At 38.0% G+C, this 21,343-nt stretch overlaps 1 protein-coding gene across 3 annotated transcripts in view; it reads right to left on the bottom strand.

The window, feature by feature from the left end:
- Nucleotides 1-2,252, bottom strand: part of CSNK1G3 (casein kinase 1 gamma 3) — a 115,813-nt gene extending 113,561 nt beyond the window's left edge. For 2 of the 3 annotated variants that reach the window (XM_081310818.1, XM_081310820.1), the window contains exon 1: nt 530-669. The gene's annotated coding sequence lies outside the window, so the exon portion shown is untranslated. Of the gene's footprint in view, nt 1-529; nt 670-769 lie in introns of those variants that run through there. The other variant, XM_081310819.1, reaches the window with a different exon arrangement.
- Nucleotides 2,253-21,343: the final 19,091 nt, after the last annotated feature.

The following is a 21,343-nucleotide window of genomic DNA, read 5'->3' as shown; positions in this document are numbered from 1 at the left end:
TCCTTTAAAACAAACACTCCCCCCCCACACGGGAAGTTTATCCCCGAACTGAATGCTGGCCTCTGCCACCTCCTTCCCCAGATCCTTGTCTTCCTCTTATCCAAAGCCCCCATTCCGAAGGTAATTCTGTGGTCACAGCAAGCAGCACCGGGGACTGCATTCACCTCCTCAAAACCCCTTCTAAAAGAAGCCTCCACCTAAAGCCAGCTCGCCCACCTCCCAGGCGTCTCCGCACGCGCCGCACCACTCGGGCAACTTTTGCACCTAGCCCGGCCCCGCCGCCCGCGGCCCCCTCGGCACCCTCATCCCGCGGCCGCGGCCCCTCCGGCCCGCGCCTCCGCGCCGCCCGCCCGGGTCCTCGCTTACTCTTCCCGCGCCCCCGCCCGCGGCACCGCCCCCGCCGCAGCCCTCCCCAGCCTGCCCAGGACCCCAGCCCACTCAGCCCCACCCGGGAGGCAGGAACCCGCGGCCGTGCCGAGCCTGAAACCGGGCCGGGCCAGCCAGCCGAGCACCGCGGAGGGGGCTTTACCTCAGAGGCGCGGCCGCGAGTGGCGGGGTCGGTCTCGGGAGCGGGCGGCGCCCCCACTCCGATAGTCAGCGGCGACGGGGGCAGCTGCGAGGGCACATCACACCCGCCGGCGGCCGGAGGAGGAAAGCGAACCACGCAGGGAGGGATCGAGCGAGGTAGGGGGGAAGGAACGAGCGAGGGAGGTAAGGCAGCTCGGCCCGGCTCGGACTAGGTCTCAGCACTACTGCCAGTGCTTCCTACCGCCGCCGCTGGCCGGAGAGTCGCCGCCCGGGCCGCTGCTGTCGCCACCGATGCAGTCGGGAATGAATGCACAGCGGCACCTCACTTATCCGGAGGTCAAACATCCTTCTGCCTCGAGCATCCGGATCGGCGCCGGACCCGGAAGTGAACACATGGAAAAAAAAATTAAAAAGGAAAGCGTCTCTCTAGCGGTGGCGGCCCCCCGAGCTGCCCGCATCAGCGAATAGAGCCGAGTAGAGCCGAAGATTTCACCGAACTGCTAGGATTGGTCGGATCGCCGACCGGAAGGGAGGCCGCGTACTCATTGGCTGGCAAGCTTTATAAAACCTTAACCACTCCCTGTCTCCACCTTCGCGGGAGCGGTGCGTAGCGAGAATGAGGAGCTGTAGTAGATGCGAGTATGTTTTTGTGCTTCGGACCGTGAGCACTCCTGTGGTTTGGAAGGTTTAGACCTACTAAAAATTGAACAAGCCAAAAAGCCTTAAGGGCGCCTTTGTGCCAAATCAGGTACCAAGGCTTTTTCAGGTGTGCCGAGACAGCCCTCTAGATGCCAGAGAATCTTAGGGCCAGGAAATGAAGGATGACATCACTGGGTTGACATTTTCTCCTACTTCTTTCTGACCCCAGTGCCATATTAGGGATTCAGCTGCTTAGAAAAATGAATTGCGGCTTCCATTTCCTCTCATTTGCTGTCTCTAAATTGGAGATATTTTGTGAATTGAGGTAGTCCTCTGAACTATTGAGTGTGGTAGGTATTATGGTGATTTTCAAATAAACCTAGAGTTCCCAGAGTCTTGTCAGAAGTCATCAAGATATAGAGCACAAACTGAAACTTATGTTTTCTCACTTTACTTTCCAGTCCACTTTGTCCACATACAAAGAGCTGATTACATTCCTTCCTCCTTTGTAGTTGGAATGGAGATATGTCATAGTGAAAGGCCCCTATAGAAATTGACCCATCAAGAAGGCATTGCAGAGAACTCTAAAACTATAATTTTCTAAATTGTTACTCTTTCTATCACATATGTTTGAAATTCTTTCAAAAATTAGGCATTATGGTCTGTGCAAAGCAAAAGCATGGCCTGGTGCTATGTTTAAAGATGTGAATTTGTTTATCAAACATTGTTATACTCTTGATACACTCAATATAACAGAAGGCTTGTGTTTTGTGTATATGTTTTGCTCCCCCTTTCTCTCAAAGGCTCCAGTGAAGCAAATGCATGTTAAAATAATTGAGGATTTATCTTTCCTGTCCCTCCTTTGAAAAACTGATTAGACTGTTAATGTATGGAAAGATGCCAGGGTGTTTTGTTGTTTTTCTTGTTGTTTGTTTTTTATGTTTTATAGTATAACCGTGAATTTTTACCCTGGTCTCCTCACATTCTTCCCCAGACTGAAAGTTAAGAACTGACTAGTATCACCACTTGTAGAAGAGCAATGATAAGAGCACTGCTTCGTACTTAACACACCATCTTTGTATAAGAGATTTAGAAGTAGGCAAGAGGACTGCTGGGTGTTAGAGTGCTTGCTTAGCATGTGCAAGGCCCTGGACTTGCTCCTACCACGGGAGGGGGGGGGGGGGCTCAGATTTATACATGTTCAGATGTGGGAATAATATGATAATATGCCTGGTCAAATGATATATCCCAAAGTTTCTGATCTATTCCAGGACCCAATACTAGACAAAAAATAAAGTTAACCCTATCTCACTAAATGAATAAGAAGTGTCTGCAATACAGGATATTCTATTGTCAAATACATGAACATTTAAATATTATTGTCCTCAGCTCCCAACAAACCATTTTATTCTGTCTGCCTCAAAAAGAACAGTTTAGATAAAGAATACAAACCTCACTAAGTTTTGTTAAGTGTTTAAGAAATGCAAGTGTAAATATATACAATCAAGTATTATATTTTTACTTATTTTACAATACATTATAATTATACATAATAGTGGGATTCATTGTTACATATTCATACATTTGCATAATTAATTTGGTCAGTTTCAAATCATTTTTAAATTAAATATGGATGAGAATAAATGTTTGTATTTTTTTAATACTTCAGTAAAGATTTTTGGTTAAAATTCGGCCTAGAAACTCCTAGATTAAAATTGGAAAGTAACCTAGCTAGGAAGCAATAAATTTTCAAGTTCATTGTATTATAAGAAAAAATTGACAATATGAAAATGGCTTATATCAGTGAAGGAAAAGTCAAACCACAGACATCTCAACTAAAAACCTTTGTTTTCTAATATGATGGCTCAAAATAAGCAGGCAATTTATTATTTTTCATCTGTTATATCACAAATTAAATAGTTCGTGTGTTGTGTCATCCCGAGTTTCCAGGCATTTCCACTCTTCAGGTATTTATAGTCTATTAATATTTTTCATTACTGTTGTATCATAAATCTATGTGTTTATGCTGTTTTAGTCTTTTATAACATACTGGAAGCTTGCATTTGTCAGATTTTTCTTTTGACAGAAGCTTTCTTTTCATGTTCTACAAATGGTTTGCTTTGTTTGAGAGAGAATGGCATATAGATTTTGTGCAAAGTAAAGCTGGTCATTTCCCCTTCTCTGTAAGCAATGAATCTTTTAGTGGAAGAAAGAAAGAAATGGGACAGTTTGATTAAGATTTTAAGCATGAAATATAAAATATTTACTAAAACTTGTCAAAGTAAAAACAGATGAAACATTCATTTTCTTCCAAATATTTTAACCTTAATAGTAATCCTGACTTTAGTGATTTACTGGTTAACATAGGGTAGGGCCTGAGGCACTACCCAAGTATACTATCTTTTTTCTTTTTCAATGTTTTACTTAAGGTAAAGTACCTGGAAGAAGGGTATAATTAAGAAAAAGTAAATGGTCAAGTAGAAGGAGGAAGGATACAAAGTGAGACATTGTAACAGTAGGCAGTGACTGGGAGGAGAACAACATATTTTAGTAACTTCTTCCCAAGTCAAACCTGCAATCAAGGGCAGTGACAGGATGGATTTTGGGAGAAAGCCAGTCACCTACAGCAGCTTGATTGGGTTTGGGGGAAGGTATTACTTAGCAAACTTTTGTTCAGATAAATCATAAGTACACCTAGAAAGTCAAGACCCTGGTTTATGTCATCCTTAAAAGAATGATTTTAAGAATTTAGTAGGTGGAAAATTAATGTATACAAATCAAAATTTTCTGAGGCTTTATTATATTTTACAATAATGATTTCCAGAAATGTTTGATAAAATCCCTGTTTTAGGACTTCTTGTCTTTGTTTGGACTGTGCCACAGTACGGGTGTGTCCCCTAAAAGTTCATATCTTGGAACCTTGATTCCTCATGTAACAGGGTTGGGAAGTGGCAGCTAGCAGGAGGTATTTGGGTCATGGGGGCAGAGCCCTCATGCATGGATTAATATCTTCCTTGCATGAACGAGTTCTCTCTTGTGGAGAATGAGTTGTTATAAAACAAGTCTACTCCTCATTCTCCCTCATATATACTTGCTTGCCTTTCCACTTTCAGCCATGGAAATGAAGCACCATAAGGCCCCCACCAGATTCAGCCACCTGATCTTAGAGTTCCAGCCTCCAGAACTGTGAGCCAGAATAAACCTCTTTTCTATATAAATTATTTAATCTTCAGTATTATATTATATGAATGAAAAATGGACTAAAAGAGGCTATCATAACAAAATATAACAGACTGAGTTGCTTAAACAATAGAAGTTAGTTTTCTCACAGTTCTAGAACATGGAAGTTTGAGATCAGGGTGCTAGTCAGGTCAAATTCTGGGGAGAACTTTCTCCTCATGGCCTCAAATGGTCTTTCCTCAGTGTGTGGGCTTAAAGAGACAAATGATCCTTCTCAGCTTCACCTTAATCTCATCTTGGGGGCCCCTGATCTCAGCTAAACCTAATTACTTCTCCAAAGCCCCATCTCCACATAGCATTGCATTAGGGTTTAAGGGTTCAAAAATGTAAAATTGGGGAAGACAAAAATTCAGTCCATAACATTCCTCAAAGGAATACTTCTCATGTAGAGAGTTAATCAACTATAAATAAAAAAGAAAGTAAAGATTAGAAGGGTTTTAATAAGGGAAGATCACTTGTGGACAATATTAAAACCTCATAGAGGGAAAGAACACATTCTTAAGAGAAAGAACTTCAATAAAAAAGAATCTCTAAAGAGAAAAACTATAAACACTAAAGTATGACAATACCTTGCCAAGAAAAAAGTGGCTAAATCTCTAGCTAGGCAATTTAATTTCTTTGTTTTTTTCCATTAGCAGACCTGAATTTTGGCAGCTTTTAAGCAAGATTGGCTATCCAAAGAATGTTGTTTTATGATACATGGAAGAGTTAGCCAAAGATGTTATTTTTTTTTCTTAATGGTTTCAAGAATCCTTTGAATTCTGGGTAATATACTAATCTAAAATTTGGAGATAGTCATTTTGACTAGTACCTGATCCATTCTCTGTCTCCTTATCTTCTGCTCCCATAAGTATGTCTTCCTGTATAACCACCTCAGGAGCTCATCTCAGCTCATGAACCAAATCTGAGTGACTAAGTCTTATCAGTTCCCATCTATAGGAACCATGCAGTTCTCTGGCTGAAGATGTAAAGTGCCAAATACATGCTCTTTCTTAAAGGTAGATTTCAAGTGCCAAATACATGCTCTTTCTTAAAGGTAGATTTCAAGCTTTGTACTCATCTGTCTCCCTAATGTTTCCAAATCTGTAGCACTGAAATCTCCTTTGGTTTCCTTTCCTAATTGAAACTGCAGCCTTTCCCAAACCGCCAAACAATGCAGAGAACATATAAACTTGATTTGGAAAAGTTTTCACTAGTTCTAGTTGTGATTAGATACCACTTCACTGAATGGGGTCTGCAATGATGGATTACCTTCAAACTGGTAAACTTCTTCAATCATCATCCACTACTCAGGATTACTGGATTATTATATCCTTGTGCTTGATAGGACAACAGTGCCAAAGCTTGCCTAAGCCATAGCTGAACTTCATGTGCCCTTTGGACAGTAAACAGGGAAGTCAGCCACTTTGTCTAGTTATGTTTCTTTAGTCTCTATCATATGTGGTCATGGTTGGTCATAACTTCTTCCCTCTCTTTACCAGAAGGAAGTACAGGAATTTTTACCACTAAATTTCTGGTATGTTCATTCTTCCACCTATTCTACATCTAACTGAACAAAATCACAAGGTCCACAGAAGTTAAAATTGATACAAGAGGATATTTCAGTTAGAACCATCACTTCCTTTTAGTTTGCTTTCTACTTCTGCTATAATTAAGATTATACCACTTTCCAGTGTACATCTATGCTCCTTCTTTGCACAAACTTCTTAAGTAGTTTATCTGTAAAGTGAAACAGTTCATCTGTAAAATGAGGCAGTGATACCTATGTCATATTGATATCAGGAAGATTAAATGTAATAATACATTTGTAATATGCTTATCACAGTATCTGGAAAAGAGTAAAATAAATTGTTGTTATGATACTGTAACTACTAGGAATCTGTTTTCCAATCCAACGTGATTGGTAATCAGAAGCTGAAAATATTAGAACTCAAGCTGCTCCCTGGCTTTGAATCTAAAGACTTAGAACTGGATTTATAGTTCTAAAGCAAGACATTTGAATTTGTTTCAGGCCCTATTATCACCAATTTATCAAGTGTATATGGACATTTGTGGGATATGGGCTGTCCAGTGTCTGTTTATTTTTCCTGATAGCATTCAGATTTCCTTTAGTTGAATTTCCTCCATTTCACTCTGTTCTTTGGCCAGGGGCCCCACCTTCTATAACTGTGGTATAAGGTAGGGAAGGAGTAATGGGAGACACATTGTCTAAACAATGCCAATTTAATTTTCATTCATATTCATTCTCTCTCTCTCTCTCTCTCTCTCTCTCTCTCTCTCTCTCTCTCTCTCCCTCCCTCCCTCCCCACCCCCTCCCTTTCTCCCTTTCCCCCCTCCTCTCTCCCACCACATTTGAATATTGAGCAGAGGAACTTGGAAACTAAACACAGAATGGAAATACATCCCAAGACCAGCACCTTGACTACATAGTTTCTTCCACAGAACAGTGGGTATGATTCTACTACACAGTCTCTGGACCATTTTGTATTCTGCCTAGACAAGGTCTTCCAGCTTCTGTCAGTTCTCTGAGACCCTCCTCCCACTTGTCTATCATTAAAATTATCTTTTGCTTACACCGCCCAAAATATATTTCTGTTGTTTGCAACAGAAGAATACTGAAGACCAGGCTTATTTTTTGCTTTTAGTTCAGCTCACCTTTGTGTCTCTTCTCTTATAAATATCCTTTCTTTGCATGGTCTAGCTGTTTCTAAGTAGATGCTTGAATTTAAAACCTTAGTTCAACCTTGCTTCACTTTTCTGGCTTTGCTCTAATATACTCTCGACTGTCTCACTGTTGTGAGACTACTCTGGCTTCAGTTTGTGTTCTCCTAATTGACAAAGCTGGTTACACCTTGCCAAACCTTTGTATTTCAGCGCAGCTGCCTGCTGTCACTAGGCAGCTCTACCTCAGCTTCTTGCTGAAACCCTGCCAATTGCAGACCTAACCCTTTGGACTGTGACTTAATGCTTTGTGTTCTGCCAGCTTGAGCGACCTGATCTAACTGAGAACATATTTCAACCAAATGCCAATACTTGCTGCTTTCTAAAACTGTTACTTTAATACATATTAATGTGTATTTGTCATGATAATAAAATCCACTATGGTCCTATATTCCATTTCCTTTAAACATATTACCTATGTTCTTCTAATCTTGTCTACACATATCAGCAAAGAAAAATCAACTGGTCTTTTTACTATGGAATAAATTCTGTGTAATAAAGTTACTACAACTATTTGGGTACTTGATGATGGGGTAGCACTTGTTTTTGTAAGCTGCTTAATCAAATTAGTTTTAGTTTTAGAGTATTAAAAAGAATCCAGTTGTGGAATATTTGGGTTACAAGATGAAGATACAGTCCTCAGCTTCCTCCTCTAAGTCTTTAAATCAGACATTAACTCACTAGAAATCTATCAATGGTATTAAACAAGGTATTCTATACAGAATCATAATCTAGGTCTCAATAAAGAAGCTGATTGTAGAGTTCTTTTCTAGGTATCAGAAAGCTCAACTGTATTTGGTTAAGTGATAACAAATATTTAAATTAAACTCAACAGACTAAAGTATAGACTAAAGCAAGACAATTATGTAGCAGGCACTAGTATTATAATTGGTAAATAAAGAGAAAGAATGATTATCTGATCCTGCAAATATAAAGTTTTTTTAAGGGTCATAATTCTGAGTGACTTTAAAATGTAGTGATTTTGTATATCCCTAGTGGGATATATTGAAAGATTTTAAAAATTGCAAAAAAACAATCATTTTGACTTTTCATTAGTCATATTGTTGGTAGTAATGTTGATTTTGATTTTTTTTCTGAGATTGTTATGTGTGTACTATGGGATAAAGCAAAATGAAAAATTATGCTATATTCTAATTCTGCTGTCTCAGATGTTGATACAAATGAAAAGAGAGACCAACTAAACAATCTATAGTCTTGAATTTGAACTGGAAGTATAATATGAACTCAGGTATTTTCTAGCTCTATCTACTAAAAAGGCTGAGGCAAGCCCAACTCAGTTGCAATAAATACTTTTAGCCTCCACATTTCAGACTCCAAACAGATTATGACACTATAGTACTTTCCTATTGCTGCTATAACAACTTGTCCCAAACTTAATGACTTAAAACAATACATTTATTATAGGTCTAGCAGTCAGAAGTCCAAAATGGTTCCCACTGATCTAAAAGCCCAGGGTAAGCAGGGTACTATTCCTTCTTGAAGGCTCTAGGAAAGAATTCATTTGCTTGCATTTTCCAGCTTCTAGAGGCTTCCTGCATTCCTCTTTCCATCTTCAAAGCCAGCATCACATGACTCCAGATTCTGCTGCTGTCATCACATCTCCTTTGACTCTCACTATCCTGCCTCCCTCTTTTATTTATCAGGATGCTTGTGATTACATTGAGCCCACCAGGATAATCCAGGATAATCTCTCTGTTTCAAAATCCTTAATACAAAATTCCCCTTTCTATGCAATATCATATACTCACAATTTCTGGGGATTATAGACATCTTGGGGGCAGGGGTAGCCTACCTACCACAGGTACCATGTCAAATAGAAGGGCTTTGCATTTTTAAAAGGATAGAGTCTAACCCTAGTTGCTGAGATAAGTATTAACACCTAGAAATATCACATCTGGCTCTTAGGATAATTTAATTATAATTTCCTAGAGGCCTTGTGTAATGGTAAATGGAATAGAATAAAACAAAAAACTACTGAAATTCCTAATTGAGGAATTTCAAGCATTTTCTAGATAGCATCTCTTTTAATTATCATAGGTACATATCATTTTCCTCTTAGGCAAGAAAAGTAAGACTCAGAGTTTAAGCAAAATGTTCAGGTCATTCAGCTAATAAATGACACACTGGGATTTATATAAAAATATGTCTGACTCCAAAGTCTGTGTATTTGCACAGCTTTTCATGTTGTAAATAAGGACAGCCTGGCATGCATCATCAGTAAGGGATTACTTACTACACTTTACCTGTTTAACCTGTTCAGTCAAAGGAACAGGGAGAGAAAGAGGGATCCTAAATCAGTGATTTATGCCAAAATGAATTAAATAAATTCCAAGTGTATGTGTGTGTGTGTGTGTGTGTGTGTGTGTGTGTGTGTATGTGTGTGAGAGAGAGAGAGAGAGAGAGAGAGAGAGAGAGAGAGAGAGAGAGAGAGAAATGTAAAAGGACAACCTCCTGAGGAAAACTCTTTAAGACCTATTTCTTTCAAATACAGCTTCAAGATTAAAGCACCCACGGGAAATAACACCAGTCAGAGAATTACTATAGACTATAGTCAGAAAAATTTTAATAAATTCTTGTTCCAAATGTCAAGTCCCAAAGAATGACTAGTTATTTAAGCTAAAGGACCATTACTTATACATAATTTGCTCAGTAATATACTTGATCTTTCAGCCACATATATAGACAAATAGTTATTAATGATTATTTTTAGTAAATATAACTTTTAAGTGCTTAGAGGTCCAGGTACTTCTTTCAACCACTTTATCCTTGAGGATTCCTTAGGAAGTTATATTGCTTGAAATTAGTGTCTGTTCTAACATGTCCTGATTAAGCCTAGCTTTTATAAAATGGTGCCAGTCTAATTAATGGGTCTGTCATTAATTAGCAAAAGAAGTGCTTGAATGTATAATTTTAAATGACCTTGCCACACTACACTTACCAAAAATTTAGTTTAAAAAGTATTTTGTGGGATTTTCTAAAACATGCTGCCCTCTGTTTCTGCAGATACTTTCAAATTTATGTTACATTTAGTGAGGTATATTTGGCCCATCTGATTTTGTGTTTCCTTCACTGTCCCAGAAAAACTTTACTCCTTGCATAGACTTGATTTACCAATTGTGCATTTCTGTTTTAACTGCTTATATTGAGGAGCAAAAGAACCAACTCTGTGAAACTCGTTATAGTAATCCCTACAGGAATATTTTTTAATTGTATTTACTGTAGTACACCAAATCTTTGACATGAGGACACAAAGAAGAAGTTCTTTTTAAATTACAACACCAAAAATAATTATTTTCCTTTTAAAGAGCTGATTTGTTTTAATCTTACAGATACCAAATTGTTTACTATATTTATTTATGATGCTGATTGCCAGGAAGCCTAAAGCCATCTTTATTGTTTATCTCTAGATAGTCCATGTACCTTATAATGTACACTTTAGTTAATAAAGTCTGGTATACTCTTGTTTTATTTAGTCTCACCTCCCCTTTTATTTTTATCTTATTATGATATGTATGTATTTTGTAAACTGTCTTGATTCTTTTGATTTCTTTGAACTAGAGTTTAGAAAATATGTGAAATAAATTAGTGTCTGTTTGTCTAACTATTTAGCACATTCTATGAAAATTGTTGGATTTTTTTAAAACTTGGGAGAGTATATTTAGATTAGTCTGACCTAAATGTGACACTCCTGAATTTTATATTTGGGCTTCCTGAGAAGGCATCTGAAGGAGAAATGCATTTGTCTTCTAGATCAGCCAAAACTGAGGTACAAAGAGACCAATATCTGAATTGGAAGAAATGTGCTATTACATTAAAGAATTTTGGTCAGAGAAAACAAACAAAAAAGAAACACTGACAGGCAACCCTTTGCATAAGAAGCTGCTTTTTACATGGGCACATATATTGCTATAACATGTGCAGTAGCAAGGACTCGTTTATTTAGCAATGTTAATGATTCTTCCAAGCAATACAAATGAAACAACCACTAGTAACTAAAAACAGAATTATGGACTGGGGATGTAGCTCAGTGGTAGAGCACTTTCCTAAAATGAGCAAGGCTCTGGGTTCAATCCATGGTACTGGGGGAAAAAGACTTAAAAGAACAAAAATTTAGAACAAAAGTTCTAATTTTTGTCCTCCTTTCTTTTTTTTTGTCTAAAATAACTATCAATTATCCATTTAGGAAATATGATAGCAATGCTAACACTGTTGAGTGTCTACTATATGCAGGCATTATATGGAATACTTTTATATACATTATTTTATTTTCAGAATCCAAGTAATTAAGTACATTTGTGAGCCACTAGGCAATTTAAGTAGCAGCTTGATATAATCTGATTTCAAATCTAAAGATCTCTGACTACTATGAAGAGATTGGATTACCAGGGCAGCCAGTTAGGCAGCTATTGTAATAGTGTATATATCACATGGTGACTAGGACCAGAAGGGGATAATGGAATAATAGAGGTGCTGAGAATATGCTTTAATTAATGTATGTGAACATGTGTGTGTGTGTGTGAGTATGTGTGTTTGTGTGTGTGTGAGAGAGAGAGAGAGAGAGAGACCATTTTTCTTTCTCAAAGTCAATACCTTCTCAGGAGAATAGGCTTCAGTAGACTAAATAAAGACTATCAAATATTAAGTTAAGTTCCCTGTCATTCCAGTCCACGTTGAGGATGAAGCCTTTTCTCTGATGATTTTGTGCTACCCATCTAGGCAGCCTTCCAAGTAAGGGTTGTGATTTTGTTAGGGAAAGGGAGAAAACTGCCACCCATCTTCTTTATTGTATTCACTTTGTGAGTGCCACATTCTCTTCTGCGCATTTCATCATACCCATTGTGTTGGGAAAGTTGGAGGAACAAAAGTTGGAAAGCTAAAAACTTGGAAGTATGTTAAGTTTCTAAGATTTTTCAGTTATATCTGGACTGTTTTCCTTTTTAGAAGTTTCCCCCACTTAATACAGAGTTTTCATATGTAAATAAAAGCAATGGGGATTCCAACAGCCAGAAAAGTCTGAGGTGAAAATGAAAGAGCCAATTTAAATCTTGCCAGATCTCAAGTCTAAAGAACATGACTAAAATGAAGTTATTGTGGTTTGCCAAATCCATGCTCCTGAATGTCATAATGTATTTTAAAATGGCCTGGCATGATACAGACCCTCCTGCCTGACCAAAGTTCTAATTTTTGTCCTCCTTTTTTGTCTCAAATGTATTTTCCTTCTTTATGATCTCCTTGTTGTGGTCTCAGGACTACTGGTTTCCCATGTCTTTCTACTGACTGCAAACATATTATATGTTTTATGGGTACTTTTATGTGGTGTGAGGCTGCCATCATATTGTTGAGCTAGCCTGAACTAAAATCCAATTTGGGGTGCAGCAGTCAAAAAGGATATCATAATATATGTATATGGGTAATATAATATGTATTTATATAATATATAGTTTATATTATATAGTTTATATAAATATATGTATATGTAACCATATCTATCATATAGTACGTAAATAGGTAGTTATTTTCTTGTGGGTTAATTTTTATGTTATTCATCCACAACCATCCCCAACACGTACAAATAAACATAAACACACATATTTAGTAATATTGTTTCTGAATTGCCCAAAATGGAAATTCATTCAACCACATTATCCTACAAAAAGCTCCCAGATCCACATCCTTTTCAGAGTAAAGTTTTTTCTAGGAAGTACATGGAATTTTTTTCACCCTTAATTCCATCTCTTTTTACAAACTACAGATTCTTGGATGACTTTGAAGCCCATCCTGAAGAGTTTCATATGCTCTCAGATTGGATGAGTGGCTTGGTCAAGATACTGGAAATAAATCACAGAAAGCAAAGGGTCCCTTAGCCTTTGGAAGCAGTGTCAGATCTAAATGTTCTGAAATTAAGTCCAATTTAATCCCAGAATCTGATCCAATTACAAGATCACTCCTTGGTTCAAATCATCTACATAATAGGTCTCACGGACCTACACTGGAACAAAATCCCAAGCATACTTTCTCCCTGACCTATTTACTCACTTTTCCTGTTCTCCTCCAACCCTTAAAAAAACACTCAATTATCCTGAAGGATATGAATTGCTAAGGTGACCCTTGAAAAGAGTTAGTACTCTATTTAGGAGCAGCTTATTAAAATTATTAATTTCGGATCTCACTTTCCCTATCTTATCCTATAAACTTATAATATTATTTTATTTAAAACATTTTTGTCTTAAAATCCCTTTTATATTTAAAAAATCACTTCACTAAGTCATCTGTGTTAGAAATACCTAGAGTTGGGCTAGTGTTGTAGCTCTCAGTGGCAGAGCGCTTGCCTAGCACATGTGAGACACTAGGTTTGATTCTTAGCACTACATAAAAATAAATAAATAAAATAAAGGTATTCTGTCCATCTATAACTACAAAAAAAATTTTTAAAAAGGAAATACCTAGCGTGTTTTCTATTTTCCTGGTTGAGCATAGCCTCATAAATGCCTAAAGCATCCACCGAGCAACTCCCTGAGGCTGAACTGATATTCAGAATTCACTTTCTCTCTCTCTCTCTCTCTCTCTCTCTCTCTCTCTCTCTCTCTCTCTCTCTCTCTCTCTCTCTCTCTCTCCTTTTTTTTTTCCCCCAAATTGGCAGCTTTGCCTTGGGAACAATTTCTAGTCTTTCTTCTGACATTCTTGTTTTACTTCTGCCAACTCCCAACTTAGGTACCTGATTTCATCTTTTTGTTCCCTGGTTGCTTAGAACCATATTACCCCTTGTTGGAGTACCGGTTCACATTCTTTACCCTTCTCAAGCCCATATTTTCCAATCTGCTGTCCCCACAAAGTTCATATGTTAGAAGCTCAATCCCCAATATAGACTGTGGTGCTGTGGATTCAACAGATGATGAAGTCATGAGGGGAACCCTTATAAATGAATTCATGATATTACTGTGGAAACAGACTAGTTATCATGGGGGTAGATTCCTGATATAAGGATGAGTTCCGCCCCATTCCTCTCACGTGTATGCATGCCCTTGTGCTTTCCACCGTGGGATGATGCAGAGAAAAATCCCTCACCACATGTGGGTCCCACAACCTTGGACTTTCCAGCCTGCAGAATCATAGAAATAAGTCTCTGATCATTATGAATTATACAGTCTCGGGCATTCTGTTTTATCTGTACAAAACAGACTAAGGCACAATGCAAACAAACTTAGCCTGTATACCAATCTTAGTTCACTTTTCTTTCTGAAACACGATATAGTAGAAGAAGAAGAAGTTAGAGATTGAAGACCTAAGTTTATTTTTCAGTTCTATCATTGGTAGGCTTGGGCTTACCATTTAAATGCCACTCATTTAAATACATTTTGGGAATAGTCTGCTATAAATAAATAAATAAAACCATTTGTGCCTCAGTTCCCACACCTGTGAACTGAGAACAATAATAAAACCTGCTTCATAGGGTTGTCATAAAGATCAAATGAACCAACCATGTTGAGTGCTTTGTAAACTGTAAGCAATTTATTGTACTTGTATAAACCATAGCTCACTATCAGACAGACTTTCTCATGGTTGGTATTTTCTGTGTAGACAATCAGGTCATGTCATTTGCAAATGAAAAAAGTTTTTTTTTTTTTAAACATTACGCTTTTGTTTCTTTTTCTGCCTTATTGCAGTGGTTAGAACATCCAGTGCCATTTTGATTAAGAATGGTATGAGTGGATATCCTTGCCTTGTTCCCATTTAGTATAATGTTAGTTTTAGGGGGGTTTTGTAGATATTCATTATCAAGTTGTGGTAATTCACCTCTATTCCTAGTTTTCTGAGAGTCTTTTTCATAAACAGGTGTGGGAGTTTATTTAATGTTTTTTCTGCATCAATTAATATAACCCTATAATTTTCTCCTTTAGTTTGTTGTTATGATAGATTACATCAATTTGATTGATTTTTAAATATATATATCTCCAGCTTTTCATAATTGGAATAAATGCCACTCATTTAAATACATTTTGGGAATAGTTTGCTAATATTTTGTTGAACATTTTTTAAATCTATGTCTGTAGTTTTTATCTTTTGATTTTTTTTTGTTTGCTGTCTAGTACTCAGTCTGGTTTTGCCATTGGGTTAATTCTGACCTTTTAAAAGAAGTTGGGGAGTGTCTTCTTCTATTTTCAGGAAGAGATTATATAAAATCAATATAAATTCTTCTATTTTCAGGAAGAGAAAAGTTACCACTCATGCTCTCTCTCCACATTCCACTCTAGTGTTTCTGGGCAAGTGAGGGGAGTCTCAAGCCTATGGGGACAAATGGGATTTCCGACAACAATTCTCCGTCTCTTCTGGTAGTTATGCCTGCCTACCTTGGTATCTCAATGGAAAAGGGAAATCTCAGGCCCAGTAGAGAAGGAATATGCTTCCTCTGATCACTTATTTCCACAAAGTTCCCAGTTCAGCCCCCTTACTGGTGATGTGAGGCTCATCTTACGCTGTCAGAAGGACTTGAACGTGATCTAAGAAAGAAATAAACCTTCTAGTGCTGTCTTCTCTTGCTAGGTTGAAAGTCACCCTGAGTATGAGATACCTTCTTCTGTGTGTGAAAGTGCATAAAAACCCTGATCCGCCCTAAACCCAGATCCACCCTGGTCCTTGAGCAAGGTCACCTTTCATGCAATGTCACTGCAAATGACCTGGGTCATGCCATGCATCATTCTTACTTAGCTATGGCTCTCAGCACATAACATACCCTGCCAGTGAGCTGTTTCTACATTCCTGTGGGCCCAAACCAGCTTGCGTCTTCTAATCACATCCTGCAGTTCTTCAATTTTCATTTCCATTATATTCATGCTTATAGTTGTGTTTAGTGGAGAGGATCAGGAAAAAAAATAGGTCTGTACCACCTTTCCAGATTGAAAGTGACCTTCACTTTTAATCAGAAATCCAAGGACTCACTCTGTTTCCAAGGGTCTTAAATTACTTGAATTTTGTATAAATGACCAAAAATTTAATATGAAGATGAGGAGATAGAACCATGTGTCATTGGAATTGACCTCAAGGTGATACTGCAAAAACAAAACCCAACAACATGAAATGATGGGCAAAAAGTTCTTCTTTGTAATAGCTGCTGGCCATCTTGTCTTTTCTTGATAATTACCTCTCTGCTTCAAATTTTTAATGTAAAACAATGTTTTTAATATCTCTTTATTATGTGGATTGTGAAAAATTTGTGAGACTTGAGGAGCAATTAAACTCTTCAATCAAACAATAGCTTGAACTATTGGACAAGCATAGAACATTTACTATTCATCCCCCATAGAGCAAGATCAGGTGGTGACAAGCAATAATGTGTATTTGTTCCTTGTCTTCCTTCTTTTGCGGGGACCGGTTCTAAGGATTGAATTCAGGAGCATTCAACCAACTAAGCCACATCCCCAGTCCTATTTTATATTTTATTTAGAGACAGGGTCTCACTGAGTTGCTTAGTGCCTCGCTTTTGCTGAGCCTGTCTTTGAACTTGTGATCCTCCTGCCGCAGCTTCCTGAGCAGCTAGAATCACAGGTGTGATCTTCTTGACTCAGCCTCCTGAGCCACTGGAATCACCAGTGTGCACCCCCATTCCAGACTCCTTCTTTTCTTTCTTTCTGTTTTTTTTTTTTTTTTTTTTTTTTGGCAGACCTGGGGATTGAACCCAGGGCCTGTGCAGGCAAGGCAAGCACTCTACCGACTGAACTTTATCCTCAGCCCCCTCCTTCTTTTCTTTTTAATCAGTGTTTAGAGAAAAGATATATTAGTTCCTGAAGACATGGTTAATTTTTCCTACTTTGAAGAAAAATTACTTCAGTTCCCTACCCACATTATTGATCAATTTCTGCCTGTGAAAGTTAAAAGAGATAATATTTATTGAAATTTCCTGATTGACATTTCATTAAATAGGCCAGCATTTATCATTTGAGATTCTTAAAAAGAATAGACATTAATTGGCTGAGGTGAATTTCACTGAAATAATAGGAATATGATTTTGTGTCCTAGGCTTGGTATTTTTGAAATCAGAACAGTTACTTTATCACTAGTAAATTTTAAAATCCTTTTTGATGCATTCTTCATCATGACTTCAGTTTCGTTGAATAATCAATCTCGTTAGTGCTCCTCCTTGCAAAAATTACTATTATTAATTTGCAAATTTATATTATGCCAACATACCAAATTTATTATGATACTAGTGTAAGAAGTGGCATATATTAAAATTTCTAACTTTAGATGGATTCATAACAATATATTAGCTAGTGTTACCAAAACTATTAGGAGGAAATCTAAATCACTATAAAAGCCAAAAGAATTTTAAGTAAGATTTACTGATGAATATTACTATCCTTAAGAAAATGCTCAAAATAGCAACTGTATTTTTGACTCTAAAATAACTCTCCCATTCAAGAAACTACTAGCAGCAGTAGCAGTTTGACTAGAAGTCTTAAAAAAAAAAGGCTTCTGGGTAATGGCAGTTCTGCAGGTTCTTTTGAGTCATATGAAAGTTGTCCAAATAGGATATAGTGGAATTTGTATTGTATTTCCTAGACTTTTTTTTGGTGGAGGGGTGGAGTGCTATGGAATGAACCCTGGGCCTTACTTGTGCTTGGCAAGTGCTCTGTCACTGAGCTACACTCCTTAACTTAGACTATTTTTTTAACAAAAGAAGAATGTTTCTATTTTTAAATGATATTAAGAAGAATCCTAACAGTTGTTGGAATTCTGTGAAAAGTAAAACACATAATTAAAAATCTGTCAAACATTGACTATCCACCATTTTTCAGTTCTAACAAATGATTAGGTTGCTCTACTTAGTATCATCAATATTAATATACTCAGGTAACCTAACACTGAAGTCAATATTAGGTTCAAAATTAGCCTTTTTGGGCTGGGGATGTGGCTCAAGCGGTAGCGCGTTTGCCTAGCATTCGTGCGGCCCGGGTTTGATCCTCAGCACCACATACAAACAAAGATGTTGTGTCCACCAAAAACTAAAAAATAAATATTAAAAATTCTCTCTGTCTCTCTGTCTCTCTCTCACCTCTCTCTTTAAAAGAAAAAAAAATTAGCCTTTTAAGTTCGATTTAACAAAACTTTCTATTCCAGGTGAAAGAATCCAGTTACTTCTGCTTCTGCTTTTCTAGTGTACCCAAGATATTATTGGAAACAAATTAGTCAGTGTTTTGTGAACTCCTAAGAGCAAGGATCCAGTCGTATTTATCTTTATAGTTCTAGAACTTAGTGTCATGTCTTATTCATAATGACACAATAGGAGTTCACTAGTTATTAAATTAATTTTTTTAAAAAACTAATACAGAAATGTTTTCCTTTTTTTAATTTTTTAATATTTATTTTTCAGTTTTCGGTGGACACAATATCTTTATTTTATTTTATGTGGTGCTGAGGATCAAACCCAGTGCCCCACGAGTGCCAGGAGAGTGCATTACTGCTTGAGCCACATTCCCAGCCTGGAGAAATGTTTTTCAAACTATTATTTATATACCAAGCACTGTGCTAGGCCATGAACATCACAAAACCCATTTGAGATTTATGCATTGGCTAGCAATGATTTAGTTGAAAATAACAAAAAAACCTAAATCAAAACCTAGCTTAAGTAATAAAGGGAATTTTTTGACTCATATACTAATAAGTTCAGTAGTAGGTAAGGTTTTCTAGTAAAATTCCAGTGCTGCCCTGCCTAAATTCCTCTTCAATTTTCTCATTTTTATCCTCTTTTGTAAGTCAAATTCAATTTCAGTTGTTTTCCTTCATGGTAGCAAAATGGCTACGGTCATTTGGAGACTCACATTAGCACACCAGCATACACGCAGACAGAGAATATTTCTTACAGTAGATGTCTCAGGAGAGTTAATGCGTATTGAAAAAGGTCCCCCTCACCACCACCAAAAATATTGCTCTATACAGCATTAGCTTAAATTTGATCACATGCTTGTAGAATGAAGCCATCAAATCCAACTTTTACAGCTGGGTTGGATTTGAACTTTTCTGTACTGCCACTGGCTAGTATAGGTAAGATTTTCTTAGGAAAAAAGACAAGGGAACTAAATGCTGGGTAGGCAACCAGTACATCCACCAGATATATTGTGCTTAAGTTAGGTATGGAGAACTTAACCTGTCTGAGGTGGAAGGCGGCTTAAAATTAAATCTGAATTCTAAAGCTTGTGTTCTTACTACTTTACATTGTATCAGGCATTTGGAAAGACTACCAGTGCTATAGTCTAGATGTGAAATATTCCCCAAAGGCCCATGTGTTAAAGACCTTGTCCCCACCTTTAAGAGGTGGGGCCACTTGGGAGATCTTCTAACCATTAGGGGTGTGCCTTCAAAGAGGATTGTGGATATCTTATCTCATCCTCTTCTTCCTCTTTGTTTTTTTCCTTCCTGGCCAAGAGGTGAGTGACTTTACTCTGCTCTGTGCTCCCACCTTGATTTGCTATCACAGGCCCAAAACAACTGATAATGGACTGAAAATTCTAAAACGGTGAGCCAAATAAATCTTTTCTCTTTATAAGTTGATTATCTCAGGCATTTTTAAAAAAATATTTATTTATTTATTTATTTATTTTTAGGTATAAATGGACACAACACAATGCCTTTATTTTTATGTGGTGCTGAGAATCGAACCTGGGTCCTGCTCATGCTAGGCGAACACTCTACTACTGAGCCACAACCCCAGTCCCATCAGGCATTTGTTAAAGGGACAGAAAGATGACTAACATAACCAGATAGTATAAAACATCACCCCTATCCTAATTTTAGAAAACTAAAAGTTTTCCCCTAGGGGGAAAATGTGATTTAAATATCTTCTCTTCCCCAGGACCACTGTTCCCACTATTTTTACTTCTACTTTCCCTAACCCATTGGAATCCCTCCCATCTTTCCTACTCTAGCCCAGTGCTCTCATACTTTATGCTCCAAAATGACCTCTTCTTAATTGTCATTGAACTCCCATTTCTTTAGATATTAAATAAAAACAATTAATCATTGGTAATAACTCAAATGGTCATTACCATTACTAGGGATGTTTACAACTTATATCATGACACTGTTATATCATGATACAACCTTTACTCCTTGACCCCGGGAATGTTTCCTATAGGGATGTCAAGTAGTAATCTTAAAAAATGAATGACATGGCTTGGGTGTGCACCCCAAACGTTCTTGTGTTGGAACGTTATGCAATGGTGGGTGAAAAACCAGCCTCCACCTCAGAGCAAAGCCTGCCCAAGGAAGGGGGTATGACCCTTGTCCTTGGAAAAACCCACAGAGCACTCCTAGGCACATACCCACCCTGCTGAGTTGTTTATCTACAAATAACAGGAGAGATCTGCAGTGTCAGGTGTCCCTGTCTCAGTCAGACTGAGTGAGGACCCATAGCAACACCCTAGCAACCACCAATCAGGAGACAGGGAAATACCTGGGATGCCAGATGATCCTCCCAGTAGTTTATGGTGGTTGATAACATGTTGGGAAGCCATGTAGTTCAGCACGTACTCCCCTGGTGGCTTTAACCAATCAGTTCAAATGAATCCCCCTCTTGTACTAACCAATCACCCTTACCCAACTTGTTCCCGCCAGTGAATGTGCTAATCAATGTTAAGAGTTGTTGTTTGATTTTTTTTTAAAGAGAGGGTGAGAGAGAGAGAGAGAGAGAGAGAGAGAGAGAGAGAGAGAATTTTTTAATATTTATTTTTTAGTTATCAGTGGACACAACATCTTTGTTTGTATGTGGTGCTGAGGATCGAACCCGGGCCACACGCATGCCAGGCGAGCGCGCTACCACTTGAGCCACATCCCCAGCCCTTGTTGTTTGATTTTTGAGTGATGATTTGCTATGATGTATGTGAAGTTCCTGCCTTCCCCAAAGAGTGTATAAAACTGCTGCAAACCCTGGGATCTGGGCCTCTCAGCGTCACCAGTTGCTGTGTGCATGCAGAGGACAGAGCTAGCTCGCAATAAACACCTCTTTGCAGCTTACATAGATCTTGGTCTCTGGTGGTTTTGGGGGGTCCCGAACTCGAGCATAACATGGGGAGTACAAGCTTCGTGGGGAAGCATCTGGGTCATGGGGCCAGAGCCCTAATGAGGATCAAGTCCTTTCTCATGGGTGAATTCTTATTCTCACTAGAATGGAGTAGTGACTCAAGAGCCAGGCCTCCTAAAG

Source organism: Spermophilus citellus, assembly GCF_964194105.1.
Source record: "Spermophilus citellus genome assembly, chromosome: 1".
In the NCBI taxonomy this organism is placed as follows: Eukaryota; Metazoa; Chordata; class Mammalia; order Rodentia; family Sciuridae; genus Spermophilus; species Spermophilus citellus.
The sequence above is the reverse complement of the archived record's forward strand: the minus strand, read 5'-3'. Positions and strand labels throughout refer to the sequence as shown.